The sequence below is a fragment of the Gossypium hirsutum genome, chromosome A06 (assembly GCF_007990345.1).
Source record: "Gossypium hirsutum isolate 1008001.06 chromosome A06, Gossypium_hirsutum_v2.1, whole genome shotgun sequence".
Taxonomy (NCBI): Eukaryota; Viridiplantae; Streptophyta; class Magnoliopsida; order Malvales; family Malvaceae; genus Gossypium; species Gossypium hirsutum.
Genome location: NC_053429.1, coordinates 84164302 through 84170751, shown reverse-complemented (window position 1 = coordinate 84170751; position 6450 = coordinate 84164302). Strand labels below are relative to the sequence as shown.

General features: G+C 36.3%; 1 non-coding gene across 1 annotated transcript; it reads left to right on the top strand.

Annotated features, from left to right (window-relative positions):
* The first annotated feature begins 3795 nt into the window (after positions 1 to 3795).
* On the top strand, positions 3796 to 3901 carry LOC121231508 (small nucleolar RNA R71). The gene has a single exon (XR_005929566.1). It is a non-coding gene; the product is annotated as a small nucleolar RNA R71 (small nucleolar RNA).
* Positions 3902 to 6450: the final 2549 nt, after the last annotated feature.

The window sequence follows — 6450 nt, the reverse complement described above, 5'->3', positions numbered from 1 at the left end:
ATAGGGTTGTAACTTGGCTTTGGTTAGGGGGTGTGGTCACAAGCTAAAAGAAAAGGTTAGAATCGAGATTGAATTGAAAAATTACCTAGCTAGAAAAATGTCTAGTCATCAGTTGAATACAAGTGAGCTTCTTCTCAGAATATAGAATTAACACTCAAGCTCAAAAACGATGAATTACTACTAATATGTGTTAAAGTATATATATATTTTACCATACAATTCAAATACATAGAAGAGTAAAACGTAGGTAAGCAATTAGTTCAAATCAAATCTCGACAAAAATAGGGATCAAATTAGGGGATTTCAACAATAATGGGTTATGGGTTAATATTGAGGGTAAATCAAGTAATGGTTTGTTAGGCTCAAAAGGGTTCACTAAGGGTTAATTATGAAGGTAAGCTTTTGTGGAGTGACTAGGTTAAACCTGAGTGCCTTTATCATCTTGACATATCAAATCAAATGGTGTGGTCTTGACATGCATAATCAAGAAAGTTCTAGAATAACAAATCAATATTAACACACTCAAAGCAACAATAAAAGTGAGCATGAAATAAACAATAGATGCTCTAAATGCTCAAGATCTCACAAAAATTATGGCTTTTTGATGTTTAAACTTGTAAATTTCAACTCACGGTAATACCTAAACATAGGGAAACAACGTAAAAGTTTATAATTCTTCAAAAATCAACTTATTATGCTTGATTCCCTAATGTCTTAAAGTTTAAGTGATCAATGCATAAATGCCTATGTTTTAATTCAAGACATATCAATAAAAATCATAAATTAAATAAAATTCATTCTAATAGTGATATGAGTAATTCACGTGAGAATAAGACAAAATTCAGGGATTTCTAATGATGATATTAGAGACCCCCCACACACTTAAGATGTACATTTCCCTCAATGTACAAAGATATATATAGTGAAAATATAGATAAATAATCATACGATAGGGAGAGGGGTGAAACTTCCTGAATGATGAATGAATTCCTTGAATTGGTTTATGGAGAACAATCGGCCAAGGCAATGATGAGAGTGGAGGAGGATACTCTGGTGGTAGAAGAGGTTCATTAGTCCATAAGTCCTGCCATTGGAGTTTTTAGTTCCTATTTGATGATGAGCTTTGGAGCACTTTATGATTGTGATAAAATTAGGAACTCTTTAGAAATATAATGGAGCATAATTACTTGTAATGGAATAGTCGAAAATAAAAATTATAAAAACTCAAGATAAAATAGTATTAAAAGGAAATAAAAAGTAATTTAAAAATATAAAGAGAAAAATTAAATAAATAATAAGTGTATATAAAGAAATTGAGGCACACAGCCGTGGGGCACGCCTGTGTGCCTTCATTTCAACCTGTGCGTTTCGTGGTTTTCCAAATTGGGCGCATTGGTGTACACGGCCATGTTGCATGGCCGTGTCAATCTTCGTTCACTTCTCCCACGCTCATGTATGCAGGCACACGCCCGTGTTATTTTGATAGATTCGGCCATGGTCGGTAGGCACGGTCGTGTCACTCGCCCGTGCTAATTTGGCAGGCTTGCCCACGGCCATGGCAACTTTATCGGGTCCCGTGTTGGGGAAAATTTTTGTGCTCTATTTTTTACATGGCCATATCGCACGGCCGTGTTGCATCCCGTGGTATGTGCACGGCCTACAGCACGCTCGTGTGCCCGGTCGTGTGGTTCTGAAAATCTTGTGTTCAGTGACGTAGTTAGTGAATTAAATCTTCGCATTAACATTGTTAGTGCTTGGGGTGCCTCCCGAGAAGCTCTTGTTTATAGTCTAACCTCGACTCTACCTTGAGGGTATATAGGTAACTTCGTGGAGCCGTAGTTCCTTTTTATCATCTTTGAAATTCTCATCGTTATACATTTTGAGATGATGTACATTTACCTTAAAAGTGCCGAATTTAGGGTGAATTACCTCGACTGTACCATATGGGAAAATACTGAGTACCGTGAGAGGAATTTCTTCATTAGGTTCAGAAGTGGTAATGTGAGGATCTGCTACATCTAGTAGTACTTTCTCTCCAACCTTAAGTTGATTTGGTGATGTATTGAGCTCATCCTGGCTTGGTTTCAGTTTATCGGGTGTTCTCAGTTTCTGTGTCCGCCATTCATCTAGTTCCTTGATTTGTAGCCTTTTTTCTTCATAGATAGGTCTATTGTTTTCGCTTGAACATGGCTCATGTAGTTTTTTTGAACTTATTTCCTACAAAGTAGGTTGCACCATATGGTCAGTTTTAGTAGAATGATTTATACAACCACCTTCAATTTTTAATGTGTTACTCGAATTACGAGCTTGAAGGGTGATTGTTTCATCTCCCACACGAAGTGTGAGTTCACCTGTGCCAACATCAATTATTGTTCTAGCGGCTGCTAAAAAGGGTTTCCCTAAAATTAAAGAAACATTACTATCTTCTTCTATGTCTAGAACAACGAAATCAACTGGGAATATAAATTTGTCAATTTTAACGAGTACATCTTCAATAATCCCCCTAAGAAATCTAATTGCTTTATCGACTAATTGAATACTCATCCTAGTTTATTTGGGTTTCCCAAGACCTAGTTGTTTAAATATTTTGTAAGGCATGACATTGATTCTAGCCCCTAAATCAGCCAAGGCATTATTTACGTCTAGGCTACCAATTAAACAGGGAATCGTAAAACTCCCTGGATCTTTTAACTTGTTGGCCAGCTTATTCTGTAGTATGGCTGAGCAAACCACATTTAGTAAAACATGCGATGCCTCATCCAACTTCTACTTGTTTGTTAAAAGCTCCTTTAAGAATTTGACTGCGTTTGGCATCTACAAAAGAGCTTCAATAAATGGTAAGTTAATATGTAACTTCTTTAATAATTTAAGAAATTTACCGAATTGTTCTTCTGTGCGGTCTTCCCTTGTCACGTTTGGGTATGGAACACGAGGTTTATACTCTATACTTATCAATTTCTGGTCATTGTGGTCCACCTCACCCATAGCTTTACTTACTATAGTTTCTTGCCTCTGTTCTGGTTCAGGTGTAACTAACCCTTCTTCATTTTGAATGGTAATTCCATTGATTTACTCCCTTGGGTTACATTCAGTGTTACTCGGTAGGCTACCTTTTGGCTGTTCAGATATCAATATAGCGAGCTGACCTATCTGAGTTTTAAGCGTTGGATCGACGCTTGTTGATTTTTAAGTGCTGTCTATGTATTCTGAAAATGAGTTTCTAACACCGAGATGAATTTAGTTAGCATCTTCTCAAGGTTCAATTTTTTCTCTTGTTGGTAGGTTGGTTGTTGGAAGCCTAGAGGTGGTGGTGGTCGCTGATTTCCTTGGCCTCCCCATGAGAAATTTGGGTGGTTCCTCCAACCTGCATTGTAATTATTACTATAAGGAATATTTTGTGATCGAGGATTATTACCCATGTGATTTAACTGCTCGTTCTCTATATTGTGGCCATAGGGTGGGTAATCTGGATTGCTCGATCAATCTCCACTTGCTTCGCACTGCATTACTAGGTGAACTTGTGAAGAACTAAGAAAATTGTCAATTTTCTTATTCAAGAGTTCTACCTGATTAGAGAGCATGGTGATCGTATCGATTTTATAAATGCCGGCTGCTTTTGTTAGCTTTGTCCTCATGACTTGCCACTGATAATTATTCAGTGACATCTCTTCTATAAATTCATAAGCATCTTCAGCTGTTTTATTATTGATAGTTCCACCAGCGGCTGTGTCAACCATTTGTCGAGTCAAAGGATTCAGGCCATTATAAAACGTTTGAACCTGTAGCCAGAATGGTAATACATGGTGAGGGCATCTTCTCAAGAAGTCCTTGTATCTCTCCCATGCATTGTAGAGTGTTTCTAAATCTATCTGCACAAAAGAAGACATATCATTACGTAATTTACCCGTTTTAGCCGGCGAAAAATATTTTAATAAAAACATTTCGGTCATTTGTTCCCATGTAGTGATTGACCCTCATGGTAAAGAATTCAACCACTGTTTAGCTTTGTTTTTCAATGAAAAAAAGGAATAATCGAAGGCAAATGGCGTCATCAGAAACGCCATTAATTTTAAATGTATCACATAGTTCCAAAAAGTTTGCCAAGTGAGCGTTGGGATCTTTATCCTGCAAACCGTCACACTGAACAAATTGCTGTCTCATTTGAATTGTGTTAGGTTTTAGTTCAAAAGTATTTGTAGCTACAGTAGGTCTAACTATTCTCGATTCAGTTCCTGTTAAAGAAGGTTTAGCATAATCATACATGGTGCGTAGAGCAGGATTCTGATTAGTAGCAATCGCAGGAGGTAGCGGATTTTCTTGGTTTTCAGCCATCTCATTGGTTGTGGTTCAAGTATCGTCCTCTTGCTCTTCCTCTGCGTATCGTACGCTTTGCCTTATTTCTCTTTGGTTTCTATGAACTATGCGATCGATCTCACTATCAAACAGTAACGGTCCCAACTGATTTCTTCTAGTCATACACTATAAAAACCTGGCAGGAACGAAGAAAAGAAAAATTAGAAAAAAAATAAAAATTTAAATTGCAAATAAAGTAGAATGACTAAAGTAATAAAAATTGAGTGTTCCTAATATCCTAGTTCCCCACCAACGGCGCCAAAAACTTGATACGTGATATTTTCAGAAGGTTTTAAATATTTATAATTAATCGTTCTTGAAACTAACTATTATCACGATGAAGGCAAGTGTACCTATCGAACAGTAGTATAGCTTTAGCAAGACCGGATTGTCGAACCCAAAGGAACCAATAATACTAGTAATTACCTTCTTTTTTATTATCTAGCCTAAAAATCAAGGGATTTGGTTATCTAAATTAATTACTAAACTAAGAGTGCATAGAGAGAAGATTGGGAAAAAGCTTTTTAGAAAATTCGATTGATTAAGACAATACCAAAGGAAAAATCCACTTAGACTTCACTTGTTATTTTACTCTGAATCAGACGATTTATTCATTTGATTTGATCCGTAGAAATCCCTAAGTTATATTATTATCTCTCTCAAGACTAATAACGTCTAACCCTAGGTTGATTAATTGAAATCTCTTTCTAATTAACACCTAGTGTTGCATTAACTCGATCTATGCATCCCCTTATTAGGTTTCACCCTAATCCGGCAAAATCTTATCACCCTATCTCCAGGCATGTAATCAACTCCGCTTAATTATGACAAATTTACTCTTAGACAGGGTCTATTCCTCCTCTGAATAGGAGCATGAACTCGAATCAATATCCTGGAATATTAAAACCAGAATTAAGAACACATAATTAAGAACAAGTTAAATATTTATCATACAATTCAGATAATAATAACAAGATTTGTCTTAAGTTTCATTCCCCTTAGGTATTTAAGGGGTTTAGTTCATAATTATAGAAGAAAACATCTCAGAAGAATAATGAATAAAAAACATAAAGAAAACCCAAAACCCCTGAATGAAAATTGAAGGGAGATCTTCTGTCTTGGTGATTAATCTGGCTTCTGAGATAGACTAATCGGCTTCCCTTGAGTTATTCCTTTCCTCCTACTCCGTGTCTCCCTTCCTAAGTGCCTCATCAGTTTTTGTCATATTCGAGTCTTTAACTCTTAACTGATAGTATGCACACCTAAGGTCTATTTTGGAGAATATTATGGCTCCCTTCAATTGGTCAAATAAATCATCTATCCTCGGCAAATGGTACTTCTTCTTTATCTTCACCTTGTTGAGTTGTCGGTCTTCAATGCATAGTCTCATCAAACCATCTTTCTTCTTCACAAATAAAATCGATGCACCCCACAGTGAATAATAGGTCTCTTGAAACCTTTATCCGTCAATTCTTGCAATTGAATTTTCAACTCTTTTATCTCAATTAGAGCCATCCTATACGGAGAAGTAGAAATGGGTGTCATACCCGGAATTAGATCAATACCAAATTCTACTTCTCTAATTGGAGGTAATCCAGGCAACTCTTCCGAAAACACCTCCGGATACCCACAAACTATCGGTACTGACTCAATCTTTAACTCAAACTCTTTTGTGTTCAACACAGAGTAAGATAAGCTTCGTAACCCTTCCTTACATACTTCTGAGTGGTCATAGGAGAAATCACTACAAGCGAGCTATTCGACTCATCTGATTCAACCCAGAGAATATCACCATTTTCAAATTTCAGTTCAATAAATTTTCTCCCACAATTTACTACTACATCATGAGCTATTAACTAATCCATACCAAGAATTATGTCAAACTCATCAAATGGAAAAAACATAAGGTTTGCTAGAAAACAGTGACCTCTACTCATCAAGGGACAATTTTTACATAATTTATCAACTAACACGTATTTGGCTAAAGGGTTTGACACTTTTATTACAAATTCCGTAGATTCAACCTGCATGATTGTACTAGACACCAATTTCATACAAATATAGGAATGGGTAGATCCCGGATCAATCAAAGCAATA